Source organism: Trachypithecus francoisi, unplaced genomic scaffold, assembly GCF_009764315.1.
Source record: "Trachypithecus francoisi isolate TF-2019V2 unplaced genomic scaffold, Tfra_2.0 Lachesis_group16, whole genome shotgun sequence".
In the NCBI taxonomy this organism is placed as follows: Eukaryota; Metazoa; Chordata; class Mammalia; order Primates; family Cercopithecidae; genus Trachypithecus; species Trachypithecus francoisi.
Window position 1 is genome coordinate 73,945,590 of NW_022681461.1, and position 15,230 is coordinate 73,960,819.

Sequence of the window (15,230 nt, forward strand, 5' to 3'; positions counted from 1 at the left end):
ATAAGAATGATACAATGAACTTTCAGGACTGGGGGTGAAGGTCGAATGGGGAGTGGAGGTTAAAAGACTACATATTGGGTACATTGTGCAATGCTTGGGTGATGGGTATGCTACAGTCTCAAAAATCACCACTAAAGAACTTATCCATGTTACCCAAAACCACCTGTACCCCAAAAACTATTGAAATAAAAATTTAAATTAAAAAATATTTTTTAAAAATCTGTTTTGGTCCTTTGTCCACTTTTCTGCTGGAATTTTAATTTTTTCATTTTTAATTTGTAAGAAATATAAAAATATAAAAAGCAATATATATTTTCAAAATACATTTGGTATTTGAAAAATATTTGTGCAGTCACTATTTTTGCAGTTTTATGATTGTCTTTTATTTATTCTTTGTTATTGCTTTTATTGTTGCTGCTTTACAGGAGTATTTACTTTTATGTAACCTTTAGTCTTATTAATATTTTCCTTTGTAGTTTCTGATTTTTATGCTATGCTTTCAAAGGCTTTTCTTTCTTTCTTTCTTTCTTTTTTTTGAGCTGGGAGTCTTGCTCTGTCACCCAGGCTGTAGTGCGGTGGCGGGATCTTGGCTCACTGCAACTTCTGCTTCCCAGGTTCAAGCAATTTTCCTGCCTTAGCCTCCTGAGTAGCTGAGATTACAGGCACTGGCCACCACGCCAGGCTGATTTTTCCATTTTTAGTAGAGACAGAGTTTCATCATGTTGGCCAGGCTGGTCTTGGACTCCTGACCTCAGGTGATCCACCCCCCTTGGCCTCCCAAAGTGCTGGGATTACAGGCATGAGCCACCACACCCGGCCTCTAAAGGTTTCGCACGCCAATATTATATGAATATTCACCTACATACAGACACACCTTGTTTTGTTACACTTCACTTTATTGTACTTCACAGATATTGCATTTTTCCAAATTGGAGGTTTGTAGCAACCCTGCATAAAGCAAATCTCTTAGTGCCTTTTTCTTAACAGTTTTTGATAACTCATGTAATATTTTAAACTTTTCCATCATTATGGTGAGGCTGGAGTGCAGTGGCACAATATCGGCTCACTGTAATCTTGCTTCCCGGGTTCAGGTGATTTTCCTGCCTCAGCCTCCCGAGTAGCCGGGACTACAGGTGCACGCCACCATACATGGCTAATTTTTGTATTTTTAGTAGAGACAGAGTTTTGCCATGTTGGCCAGGCTGGTCTCAAACTTCTGACCTCAAACGATCCACCTGCCTCGGCCTCCCAAAACGCTGAGATTACAGGCATAAGCCCCTGCACCCGTGAAGACAACAAACTTAATTGAAAAATGCTGCATGTGTTCTGACTGCTCCACTGACTGCTGTTCCTTATCTGGCTTCCTCTCCTTGAGCTTCTCTATTCCCTGAGACGCAATAATATTGAAATCAGGTCAATAAATAACCCTACAATGACCTCTAAGTGTTCAAGTGAAAGGAAGAGTCACATGTTTCTCACTTTAACTCAAAAACTAGAAATGATTAAGCTTAGTGAGGAAGCCAGATGAAAGCCAAGATAAGCTTTCAAAGCTAGGCTTCTCATGCCAGCCAGTCAAGTTATGAATGCAAAGGAAGAGTTCTTGAAAGAAATTAAGAGAGCTACTCCAGTGAACATACAAATGATCAGAAAGCAAAACAGCCTTATTGCTGATACGGAAAAAGTTTTAGTGGTCTAGGTACAAGATCAAAACAGCCACAACATTCTCTGAAGCCAAAGCTTAATCCAGAGCAAGGCCCTAACTCTTTTCACTTCTATGAAGGAAGAGAGAAGTGAGGAAGCTGCAGAAGGAAAGTTTGAAGCCAGTAAAGGTTGGTTCATGAGATTTAAGGAAAGAAGCCATTTCTATAACATAAAAGTACAAAATGAAGTAGCAAGTTTTGATGTAGAAGCTACAAGTTATCCAGAAGATTTAGTTAAGATAATTGATAAAGGTGGCTACACTAAACAACAGATTTTCAGTATAAATGAAATAGGCTTCTAGTAGAAGAAGATGCCATCTAGGACTTTGATAGTTAGAAGTTAATGTCTTCCTTCAAAGCTTCAAAGAACAGGTCAACTGTCTTTTTAGGGGCAAATGCAGCTGGTAACTTTAAGTTGACACCAATGCTCATTTACCATTCCCAAAATCCTAGGGCCCTTAAGAATTGCACTAAATTTCACACCTGTAATCCCAGCACTTTGGGAGGCCAAGGTAGGGTGATTGCCTGAGCTCAGGAGTTCGGCACCATCCTGGGCAACACGGTGAAACCACGTTTCTACTAAAATACAAAGAAATCAGCCGGGCGTGGTGGTGTGTGCATGTAGTCCCAGCTACTCAGGAGGCTGAGGCAGGGGAATTTGCTTGAACCCGGGAGGTGGAGGTTGCAGTGACCTGAGATCATGCCACTGCACTCCAGCCTGGGGAACAGAGCGAGACTCCATCTAAAAAAAAAAAAAAATTACACTAAATCTACTCTGCCTGTGCTCTATAAATGGAACAACAAAGCCTGAATGATAGCACATCTACTTATAGCATGGTTTACTGAATATTTTAAGCCCATTGTTGAGATCTACTGCTGAGAAGAAAAGATTCCTTTCAAAATATTACTACTCATTGATAATGCACCTGGTCACCCAAGAGCTATAATGGACACGTACATGGAGATTAAGGTTGTTTTTATGCCCGCTGTCACAACATCTATTCTGCAGCCCATGGATCAAGAAGTCATTTCTACTTTCTAGTCTTATTTAAGAAATATATTTCATAAGGCTAGATCTGTGATAGACAGTCTTGCTCTTTGCAAAACACTTCCACATACGTTACCTTATTTCCTCCTAACATTTCTCTGAGAAAAGTGGTGATCATCTCCAATTTACAGAAAAGATAAAATCAGAAGTTATACAACCAAAACTTAGATGTGACGGGACTTGATCAGAAGTTTAACTGATTCGCCTGGTACAAAGTTGTTTAACTTTTTACATGAAATATTTGTCATCCCCTCCCGACCCAACCCACTCCCCCATATGCTTTCTCTTATAACAAAGTCCTTAGTTTAGTATTTTCCGAGGTCAAACTCTGGGTTCTCTGCCCTGTAGTCTCCACGTTCTCTAAGCTTATTTTTCACCTAGGTTTCTTACAGGACTGAGTATGGGACCGTGGTTTAGCTTGAAAAGAAACAAGCTTATATTACTTGAAAGGAGAGGGCATATGTTCTGAGGTTTGCCGTATAAACTGAACTTTTTGCATTTTTAGGTGGAGAAAGGGGTCAAACAGCCCTGCCACATCTGAAGAGTTGACCTATGGCCTTGTTGTAAGATAATTTTTTTGCTTTAGGGCTGCTACAGTGAGAAGTAAAGCTTTGAAGTGTATTGGGTTTGTAGAGATCTTGGTAGAAATGGAGAGCTGTGTATTAGAGATTTTCATATCAAGCAGTTTATGGTACTTGTTAACATTTTCTAAATCTTCATGTCAGTAACTAAATTCTTTTGAAACTCAGGATAAATATAGTGATTTCCATTGCTTTATTTATTTAATAGTTAGGTTTGCCAGAGATTTATCTCTTTAATTGGTTTTTGTTTTCCCAAAGAAACAGTTCTTGAGTTGATTTATCTGTTCTATCCATTTTTGTTTCCTAATTAGTAAGCATTTACTTTCATCTCTATCATCTTAATCTTCTTGGTATTTTTAGGATGAATTTTGTTTAAATCCTTGTCATGAAATGTTAAATATTTTTGTTATTCTTTGTTTTGTAATAAAAGCATTATTAAATGACAGTATTCCAGTAATATTTATAAGTTGTATTTTATAAATAATTTGCAATAGTATTTTAATTTGGTGGGGGGAGGTATGAAGTCTTTTCTAGTTTTCAATTGGTTGATATTAGAAATCAAGATGGAATTTTCATAACACCTGTCAGTAATAGTAATATTTATATCCAGAAATGTGGGAATGCAGAAATCATCCTTATTTAGCCACTCTATAATTTTCCCTAGAGTTTTCTGCAGAGCTACATTAAAAAACACCTCTAATCAGTCTTAGAAACATGTCTCTTTTAAAACTTAGCAGTGCTGTCTCTAACCTTGCAAAAGTTTCATATTTTAAACCACAGCCTTGCTCCATGTGTCATGTTCTCCTGTTGGTGGTAAATCATGAATGTGTCAGTTTTGCATAGTAATAAGGGGTTCTGCCTTGCTATCTGGCTCTTGAAAGACCCATCGAAGAATGCCTTTACCCAGCTCCCTGAAAGACATGTAAGAGCCTAGGTGAGCCAGAGAAAGAACTCAGGAATGGGAACATCATGACAGCACTGAAACTCACTTACTTATTCTATACAATAACTGGAAACGTAGTTCTAAAGTGACTGCAAAAATCAAAGATTATCCTTGAAGTTGATAGTATGGGCCAGGCACAGTGGCTCATGCGTGTAATTCCAGCACTTTGGGAGGCCGAGGCAGGTGGATCCACCTGAGGTCAGGAGGTCGAGACCAGCCTGGCCACATGGTGAAACCCCGTCTCTACTGAAAATACAAAAATTAGCCGGGCGTCCTGGCACGTGCCTTTAATCCCAGCTATTTGGGAAGTTGAAGCAGGAGAATCCCTTGAACCTGAGAGGCGGAGGTTGCAGAGAGCCAAGATCGCGATTGTGCCACTGCACCCCAGCCTGGGAACAGAGCGAGACTCCATCTCCAGGGGAAGCAAACAAACAAACAAAAGACATTGATAGTGTGCCAGATGTGTACAAAAATAACGTGAGTGTAAAACCTATATTTGTGGCCGGGCGCGGTGGCTCACGCCTGTAATCCCAGCACTTTGGGAGGCCGCAGGGGGCAGATCACGAGGTCAGGAGATCGAGACCATCCTGGCCAACACGGTGAAACCCTGTCTCTACTAAAAATACAAAGATTAGCTGGGCGTGGTGGCACGTGCTTGTAATCTCAGCTACTCAGGAAGCTGAGGCAGTAGAATTGCTTGAACCTGGGAGTCGGAGGTTGCAGTGAGCCAAAATTGCACCACTGCACTCTAGCCTGGCGACAGAGCGAAACTTTGTCTCAAACAACAACAACAACCCCTACACTTGCACTATTTTACGCTTTTTCTGTCATTGTCTTCTCTGCTAACTGTAGGCTTTATGAGGGAAGAGATTGTCTCTTTTCTTTACCATTGTGTACTCCGTGTCTTACACATACTAGTTGCTCAGTAACCAATATTGAACAGTGAAGGGAAAAAATGGTAGGCTGGCCAAAATTTTAAAAACCTTTTTTTCATTATGCAAAGAAATAAAGACCAAGTACTAATAGAGTTAGAAACATTTATTTTCCAAACACTACTAATGGTCTAAGTAATAAAACTTTAAGCCAAATAGCAGAAAATAGAAAACAAAAGGAAAAACAGAAAGCATAAGAAAAAATTCAAAACATAAAAGTAAAGACCAGAGGTCAAATTAATCAATTCTGACAATAAATGTAAATAGGTAAAATTATCCCATAAAAAGACAAATAGATTAAATTTTAAAGTTCTATTTTTTACTTACCCTTAATATCTTACAAATAAATTTTATTTACATAAAACAGGCCAGACATCTGGCATTCAAAAATACCTACAGCTATAAAGTTAGAAGCTGTGAACACAGCCAAGGAGTGTTGGAGGTGCTGAAATTTTAAAATCTTCATGAATAACACAATCATTAAAGTTACATCCAAAAAGAATAGAGAAGAGGCAATATTGGAAGTATGAGGACAGAAAAGTTTCACTGATGCGTTTTTGGAAACAGTATATTCACCTCAAGGCACCTTTCAGGTGATAGCTAGCTTTGAGGCATTAGAAATTAATAATAAATAATAAATTACCCAAAGGCACAGATGAAACATTAACAGAAGTATAAAAGTCATTTTATGTAAGGTTAAAAACCTATTTAAAAATACTTCCAGGCTGGGCACGGTGGCTCATGCCTGTAATTCCAGCACTTTGTAAAGTTGAAGTGGGTGGATCACTTGAGCCCAGGAGTTTGAGACCAGCCTGGGCCTCATGGCAAAATGCTGTCTCTACAAAAAATGAGCCAGGCGAGGCAGTGCACACCTGTAGTCCCAGCTACCCAAAAGGCTGAAGTAGGAGCATCACCCGACCCTAAGAAATCGAGGCTGCAGCAAGTATTCTGTCACCCACTCCAGCCTGGGTGACAGAGTGAGACCATGTGTCGAAACAAAACAGAACAAAAAACCAAAAAACTTCCAGATCTATTTAAAAAATAATCCATTACACAGACATTCAGTTGAAGCTTAGCATTAAAATATGTACCCAGTACCCTACCTATTTGTAAACTCATATCAACATTCATTTATAATGTAGCATTGACTGCCAGTACTAAAAGAGGTTATCAGAAACCAACTTCCTGCCAAAATCTGGGGAAAATATTTTAGAGCTAGTGAAATAATTTATCGCAGGCCTATTTCCTAGTGAGACAGTGTGGGCTCATTCTGTATCCACAACTCCCTCATAATCTTAAGGGAAATACAAGTAATTCATTTCCTTCTACGGAAACAGTATTTAACACATTTAGCAGGAAGGAACATTTCTCTTATTTCTTTTCCTTTCTATTTTCCCTCTCCGCATCCCCAAAGCTTTATTAAAGGGTAGAGCTGACAAATAAAACTTGCATATATTTATGGTGTACAGCTTTGATATATGTATATATTGTGAACTGATTAAGTCAATCTAGTTGACATATCCATCACCTCACATACTTATTTTTTTGTATGAGAATTTTAAAAACTGGCCATTTGCATTGTCTCACACCTATAATCCCAGCACTTTGGGAGGCCGAGGCGGGCAGATCACCAATTGTTTAGCCAGAAAAATATGATCATACATTCCCCAAAGCAAAAAATCTTCTAGGCCATATCGTCTGGCAGCAATGGAAAAGGAAAGATAAAAATAAGGATATGAGGCCAGACACGGTGGCTCACGCCTGTAATCCCAGCACTCTGGGAGACCGAGGTGGGCGGATCTCCTGAGGTGGGGAGTTCCAGAGCAGCCTGACCAACGCGGAGAAACCCCGTTTCTACTAAAAAAACGCAAAATTAGCCCGGCGTACTGGCGCATGCCTGTAATCTCAGCTACTCGGGAGGGTGCGGTGAGCCGAGATCGCGCCATTGCACTCCAGCGTGGGCGAGCGAAACTCCATCTCAAACAATAAATTAATTAATGAATTAAATAAAAATAAGGATATGAGACACGGCAGGTTTTGCCACTTAGGCTGAACAGGCCTCAGCTGTGGCCTGAAAATAAGATCCTGTGGGTTTTGTGTGGACCAGGGGCTTCTTTTTCTCACATTTGGTTGGTACTGGTGGCTGCCAAATGGGAACTGTGAAATGCGGCGGACAGTTGGTGTCAACGCGAAAGCAGGCCTGAAGCAGATGGCCCTCCTTCATGATCTTGTGTCACTCAGCTGCCTGAACTGGGGACCTAGTCAACCTAAGGCTGGGGTCAGTCTTTTTGCTGAACGAGAGATCTCCAGGGCTTACTGAAGAGCCTTAGAAAGTCTTAGGTCCAGACTGAGGGCGGGTACGGGCGCAGGGTAGAAGGAGGATGGAGGTTAAGTGGAGGAGTGATGGATGACGGCAGTGGAAAGTTCACCTCTGTTGTGACTGAGCGTTCAGCCGCCTGGTTAGAATTGCCATCTCTCAAGCATACTAAAGTTTGGCACAAGCCATTTTGGGGCCAGAACTGCGTGAATATTCCGGAGGGTTTCTGACCTTCTCTTCAGAAGCTAGAAGGCTGACACTAGGTTTGTGAAGGAGCAGGGAGAGGCCATTCTGAGCAGGGCCTCTTTGACGTGGTATGTGGGTGAGAGCTTCTGCCATGCCTTCGGTCGTGAAGGGTCTTGAGTTTCTATAGCTTAATGATTCATCATTGGCCAGGTGCAGTGGCTCATGCCTGTAATCCCAGCACTTTGGGAGGCCAAGGTGAGCTGATCACTTGAGGTCAGGAGTTCAAGACCAGCCTGGCCAACAGGGCAAAACCTGTCTCTACTAAAAATATAAAAACTTAGCCAGGCGTGATGGCATATGCCTGTAACCCCAGCTACTCAGCAGGCTGAGGCAGGAGAATCACTTGAACATGGGAGGCGGAGGTTGCCAGTGAGCCGAGATCATGCCAATGAAACTCCAGTCAGAGCAAAAAGAGTGAAATGCCATCTAAAAAAAAAGAAAAGAAAAGAAAGGACAACAGAATTATGACTGAGATGGAATATTCCACTCACCAAGTGGGTGAGGACTTTGTGCAAATATCCGTCTCTTTTTTTTTCAGACAGCATCTCACTCTGTCGCCTAGGCTGGAGTGCAATGGAACAATCTTGGCTCACTGCAACCTCCACCTCCTGGGTTCAAGCGATTATCTTGCCTCAGCCTTCCGAGTCGCTAGGATTACAGGTGTCTGCCGGCTAATTTTTGTATTTTTAGTAGAGATTTCTACTAAACAGGGTTTCACCATGTTGGGCAGGCTGGTCTTGAACTCCTGACTTCAAGTGATCCACCTGTCTCGGCTTCCCAAAGTGCTGGGATTACAGGCGTGAGCCACCACAGCTGACTACATTTCTCTTACTTAACCTGAGTACAGTGTAGTAAAACTCAAATCAGTTATGCTGGTTTCTAAAAACTGCCTATGTTCAGGTGTTCAGAAGGGGGAGCTGTGTGGTCTAACGTGCAGAACCCAATAGAAGGTTCCCACTGCTCCCAAATAGCTTCCCTACCACCTCATCTGTGCCTGGCATTTTTGTCGTTAGCATTATTCCTGTACTTCAGGTATTTCCTTAGTAAGAGGAAACCTTTAACACCCATGACCTGACTGGCATGGCAGACTGCAAGGAGCTGGACCAAGAGCAGTCCAAATTAGGAAACTTTGCTCTTTAGGTCTCTTTTCTGCGTTTGGTGCAACAACCACATCCAAAGGCCAGTTTTGGCTTAACTGCCCCTCAAAGCACGTGGTGTGGTGGTGTGTAGCTTCCTTCCGGGAGCCTCTGCCTCCTCTGCACCCCAGAATCTTTTCCTACCGTGGAAGCTGCTCCTGACCATTGTTGATCTGCAGCAGCGAAAGGCGACACAAGGCCGGGCGCGGTGGCTCACGTCTGTAAGCCCAACACTTTGGGAGGCCAAAGCCGGTGGATCACCTGAGGTCAGGAGTTTAAAACCAGCCTGGCCAACATAGTGAAGCCCCATCTCTACCAAAAAATGTAAGAAAAATTAGCTTGATGTGGTGGCAGGTGCCTGTAGTCCCAGCTACTCAGGAGATTGAGGCAAGGGAATCACTTGAGCCCGGGAGGTGGAGGTTGCAATGAGCCGAGATCGCGCCGCTGCACTACAGCCTCTGCAACAGAGCCAGACTTCGTCTCAAAAAAAAAAAAAAGTGACACAAGCACAGCGGGTCCCAGGAGTCCCACATCCTGCCCCTGCCTCCTGACCTCTCCTCCACATTAGGGAGGTGGGGAATCCTTCCCAAGTTTCCCGCTTATAATTTCTTGGATAGGGTACTCCTTTTTCAGAAAGTGGAATTGTGAGTTGCTTACTGGAAACTCCCTTTCATTAATCCTTTTTATATCCATAAGCTCAGGCCAAAAATCTCCATATCATTCCTGATTCCTTCCTTTCTCTCACTCTCCACATTCAGGCCATCAGTGAGGTCAGTCAGTTCCATCTTCATGAGGCATCTCAAACCACAAGGACATAATTTACATAGAAAAAATAAACCTGTGTGTAGTGCGTGGGGGCAATTTGTTAGCAGCTTTTTTATTGAAGAAGGCTAAAGAACACAGGAAGTGGAGGTTAAAGGTTTGACTGCATAGGAACAAAAGTTTAGGTCTCAGGATTTCAAAACAGGATGAAAAAAAGCTGATTTTTAAAATATACTATATTTTCCACTCTTGCTCTACCATAAGAAAAAACCTTCTTTTTTTTTTTTTTTTTTTGAGATGGAATCTTGCTCTGTTGCCCAGGCTGGAGGGCAGTGGTGCAATCTCGGCTCACTGCAACCTCTGCTTCCCGGGTTCAAGCGATTCTCCTGCTTGTTCTCTCCTGCCTCGGCTAGACTTGTTCCTTGAGTCTGTAGCTCAATGGTTGTTCTTCAGGACAGGGACCTTTTTAGTCAAGGCCTGGAAGGAAGTCTTTCCAGAGGAAGGAAGTGTGAATTAGGGAGACGTGGAGTGAGGGAGAGGAGTTCATTACCTCCACCAGACCATGAGCTCCCTGGGAGCTGGGCCAGAGACTGGTTTCCTTTGAGGATCCACTGAAGAGTGTTTTCTTTCTGAGTCAAAGGCTGCGAACACAAGCAGGTGCCCTGGTATTGCAAGTGCCAGATGCCAGATTCTAATGGGGATCAACATGTTCCCCACCAGCTGGGAATTGCCTGAAGTTCTGCACAGATGTTGGTTTTCCTTCCCTAGAGAGGACTCACTAATGGTTAGACCCAAAAGGAAACCCTTGTAGAGACCTCCCTCCTTCCCCCACCCCTCCACTTTATAAGAGGATGTGGCCGGCTGGGTGTGGTGGCTCATGTCTGCAATCCCAGCACTTTGGGAGGCCGAGGTGGGTGGATCACCTGAGGTCGGGAGTTCGAGACCAGCCTGGCCAACATGGTGAAACCCTGTCTCTACTAAAAATATAAAAATTAGCCAGGCATGGTGGCACATGCCTGTAATCCCAGCTACTTGGGAGGCCGAGGCAAGAGAATTACTTAAACCCGAGAGGTGGAGGTTGCAGTGAGCCGAGATCACACCACTGCACTCCAGCCTGGGTGACAGAGAGAGACTCTGTCTCAAAAAAGGGATGTGGTCATGGTGGGAAGGGTGTGGGGCTTTGGAACATTTTTTCCTGGGTTCGAATTCCCGCTCTACCACTTAGTGGTGAGGTAACTTTGGGCAAATTACCTTCCTAAGCCTGTTTTTTTTTTTTTTTTTTCCATTTTAAAGGTGAAAAGAATAATGTGACAAGCCTTGTAGGATTGTTATGAGCATCAAACGAGTTAATGAAGTTAAAGTGTTTGATACAATGCCTGGTTAAACAAAGTCAATGCCCAATACACTTTAGTTATGATTGGCACCTCCACAAGGGAGTAGGTATGGCCGAACATCCAATCCGCTGTGTCTTGGCCTGGGAAAACCCTGGATCCTGAGTAGCAAATGAGTGGGAAGAGTCCCACGATGGTGCTGGGAAGGATGCAACAGGCAATGAGCTTCCCTATCTCGCCTACCCCAATTATGACATCATCACTCTGATGGGGATTGTGTCCCCAGAATGTGGCATCCTCAGAGGCCCAGCGCTGCTCACACCCTGCCCCTGTCTCAGCCTTCAGGGCACCCCAAGTTCGCTGTGCTCTAAGAAATGCGTAAGCACAGATTTCCAGAGAAAACAGCGAAGTCAACCCGAGGAGGTTGATAGAGGTTCGTGAGAATTAACTTTTGCCCAAAGAGAGACACATGGGCTGGAAGAAAGAGAAGAAGCAATTTGTTTTGCAAATCAGGGACCTGGATCTGTCATCAGGTTTCCCACTGTCGAAAGGGGGATTCATGGCTCATTTTCATGGGACACATTGGCTGGGGATGGGAGTGAGGAAAAGGTGACAGATACACATGTGGGCTCACACTCCTGTGGCTGCTCAGAAGGGAAGAAAAGCAGCCTCTTCTGTTTGAGGCTTGTTAGACTCAAGCCTTCTGAACTGCCCACCCAGCAGAGAAAATAGGCAGGAAGAGAAACTGAACAGAGAAGTGGAGGAGGAAGCTCACACCATGTGGTTGGTGATGCTATTGGTTTTACACTGCCAGAGCTAATAACCAGGTGTATTTATGAGGTTTCTGCCTTTTGATAACCTCAGAGCAGGCCACATCTTCTGACTTGGCCATAAATGGGGAAGGGGCCTTGCCTAAGGTCGGTACTGAGTCAGAGGTAGGACCTGGGCAGGAGGCCTTTCAGCAGTGGTGTCTGCAAGTGGAAAACCCCCGCAGCCCTTTCTCCTGCTCAACCCCTCTATCTCTTAGGACATAGAGCAAGTGGTGGCTTCTCAGTCTCCAGCCAGCTCTATGTTCCTTTCCTCCCTATGTGGCAGGTGTTCTTTTCTTCCCTCCATCACACGCTGTCACCACTTGCTCTATATCCAGGGGCAACTCTCCCCACTCAGAGCCTGACCACAGAGCAGAGGGAAATCTTCCCAGCTTCCTCCTCCAGAAAACCAGCACACAGACCCTCTTCTCCTTAAGGATTTTACTGCTACTTACTAAAGAGAAGTAGAAAAGACCACAAAAAGCAACACATCTAGGAGTGTTAAAAACGTAAGCAATTTTTTCCTCTCTGATCTCTGATCTGATTTATTTGTATATTCATTCATTTATCTGTCCATCCATTCATTTGTCCATCCAATGAGTATTTATTAAGCATCTGCTTTGTACCAGGGAGTGTCCTGAGCCCTGAGGATGCAGCAGTGAACAAGACAGATGCAGACATGGTTCCTGCTCTCCAGTGGGTCCTGACTCTCTTGACACAATCACGAGAGCCTTATCGACTTGTGCTCTCTGAAGTCCTGGTCCCATGTGGGGCCTGAGGACAGTTCCTACAAGAGCCCACATTTTAGGCCAAAGGCAAGAATAGACAGTCCGAGTGTTTGACCTGCACAGCCAGAAGCAGTGCAGCCGTGGGTGGATGTGCTAGTCTTGATAGAGGAGGGGAAGCCAGAAGTCAGGGCCAAACGGGCAGTGTCATTTGTTAAGGAGTGAGCTCAGGGCTGCAAACAAATGAGTCCAGACATTAGGAAGGGGTAGAGAGGAGGAGGGAAGGGGAGGTGGCCACAAATGGGTCAGGATTAGAGAAAGTCACAGGTTTTGGAAATCTATCTTGCTGGGAGCTGGTTGAGTGGCAGGAAATCAAGCGTTAATGATGGTAACAGCAACTATAATCCTTGTCATCAAGTGTGTATTGACTGCTTACTGCGACTGTACCAGCCACAAGACAAGCACTTTCCATATACGGTCAGTCTCACATTAAATGGTAAAGCGTTGGCAGGACATCTGCTCTTAAGCATAGAAAGGAACCAAACCTATCCTTTCTAGACCCCAGCAGAAAATTAAGACCAAGATGAACCAGCCCACTCCTGACCCCAAGCTCTTCTTAGCATCTACATCCTACGGTGGATATAAAGATGAAATGAAGGCAGGTGACAGCTCCCTCACCCCAGGTGGACACTTTGCAATCTCTGAGCAACTCATCCATTGTTAAACTTTTGTACCCTCCAGGAATAATCATCTTTGAGTGTCACCTTTCAAAGGGACACAGAGTCAAGTGCCTTGGGGGCCAGGCAGGTGGTGTATATGAGTGCGAGTGAAGAAAAACCAACCCTAATTTCCAGAGCGGGAGAAAACCCATGTGGACCGAGGCCATCAGAAGCACACCTGTCCTTGCAATGAAACCTAATTGCCACATCTTCTGATATTTTTTCAAGAGAAGTCAGAAATTCACAGATTACAATATGAAATCTCTAAATCTTTTAATTGACAAAAAGATTAACAATTAATTGACAAAAAGTATAAAAATTAAAACAATCAATCAATACCTCTCTGGGACTTCAGTTATACAGATCAAATTAAACACATTTTACACTCTGCCTCGCAACATCTCAGCAATATCAAAACTGAGTTCAGGCGAGGTGCGGTGGCTCAAGCCTGTAATCTTAGCACTTTGGGAGGCCAAGGCAGGTGGATCATTTGAGGTCAGGTGTTTGAGACCAGCCTGGCCAACATGGTGAAACTCCATCTCTACTAAAAATACAAAAGTCATCTGGGCATGGTGGCAGGTGCCTGTAGTTCCAGCTACTCAGGAGGCTGAGGCAGGAGAATCGCTTGAACCCAGGAGGCGGAGGTTGCAGTGAGTCAGGATTACACCACTGTACTCCTGGGTGACAGAGCGAAACTCCATCTCAAAAAGCAAACAAACAAACAAACAAAAAAAGTTCAAGGTCTCTGGAACTCATTTCTAAAACATGTTAAGTCCTTCCATGGAGATAGTAACACCATTAAGCATTGTGTGAACATCATTTTTTACCCAAACTCGAAAGCAGCTTCACAATTCAAGTCATCCATGGACTTAGGGAGGAGTGGAAAGGGGGGTGGGAGGGTGAGAAAACAAAGGGAAGGGGAGGGGAAAGGAGAAGATGACAGAACTGGGGGCACTGGATGCAGTGGGTGGCTCACGCCTATAATCCCAGCACTCTGGGAGGCCGAGGCAGGTGGATCACTTGAGGTCTCAAGTTTGAGACCAGCCTGACCAACATGGTGAAAGCCTGTTTCTACAAAAAATACAAAAATTGCTCAGGAGGCTGAGGCAGGAGAATCGCTTGAATCCAGGAGGTGAAGGGCGCAGTGAGCCAAGATTGCGCCACTGCATTCCAGTTGGCCACATAGCACCTTTCATACAAAGCCGAAGAGAGCATTATACCAAGCGCAAGTGGAATCTACTTTCCGGAGCTGCTACTTTCTCATGAAACCTGACTGGACAGTTGGACAATTCATAGCCTCAAAGTCACACAAATGGTGTGGGGTAAAGAAAGTGGAAGATGGATGATGAGTTGAGTTATACTCTACGTGGCTACAGGCAGGACAGGTGGGGAGGAAGCAGCCCCAGCCTCAGAGTGCCTGGCAAGCACGGCTCCCTCCTTGCACATATCCTAGCAGAGCCTCCTTGGCATGTAGTTGGCAGGGCTTTTATAGAGCAAAAGGTTGAGACTTTACTGTTTTCACAACAATGGCTCCGTGAAGGGGGCAGAGGTAGCGTTAGGGATAAAAGAGTTAAATCTGTCCTTAGATGAGAGGGCTAAGAAACCCAAGGGTGAAAGGACAGAGGCCTGGGAATAAATGCAATGGAGTTAGATGCTTTCTAAGCAAAAGGCCAGCTGTGCAGTGCTGGGCCTTCAAGTTTGGAGATGACAGCACAGACAGGGGTCCAGAAGCATTCTGAATCACACAGCCCTGGCTCGCTCATCCTTAGAGACACGCTTCCCGATTTAGTTAAGAGCATGAGATTTGAAGGATGTTCACCTGGTTTCAAATTCTTGCTCCAAGGATTATCTTATTCATTCACTCAGAAAATATTGATTGAGCATCTATGTAGTGCCAGGACACACCAGCAAACAAAACAGACAGGATCCCTGCCCTAATGGAACTTGCATTTGAGTGGGTGGAAGACAGTCAGTAAACCAA

At 43.9% G+C, this 15,230-nt stretch overlaps 1 long non-coding RNA gene across 1 annotated transcript in view; it reads left to right on the forward strand.

Moving 5' to 3' along the window:
- The first annotated feature begins 11,277 nt into the window (after positions 1-11,277).
- The window catches only part of LOC117099385, a 32,672-nt gene continuing 28,719 nt past the window's right edge, over positions 11,278-15,230 (forward strand). The window contains exons 1-2 of the long non-coding RNA XR_004443793.1: positions 11,278-11,374; positions 12,144-12,314. This is a non-coding gene — a long non-coding RNA (uncharacterized LOC117099385). The remainder of the gene's footprint in view (positions 11,375-12,143; positions 12,315-15,230) is intronic.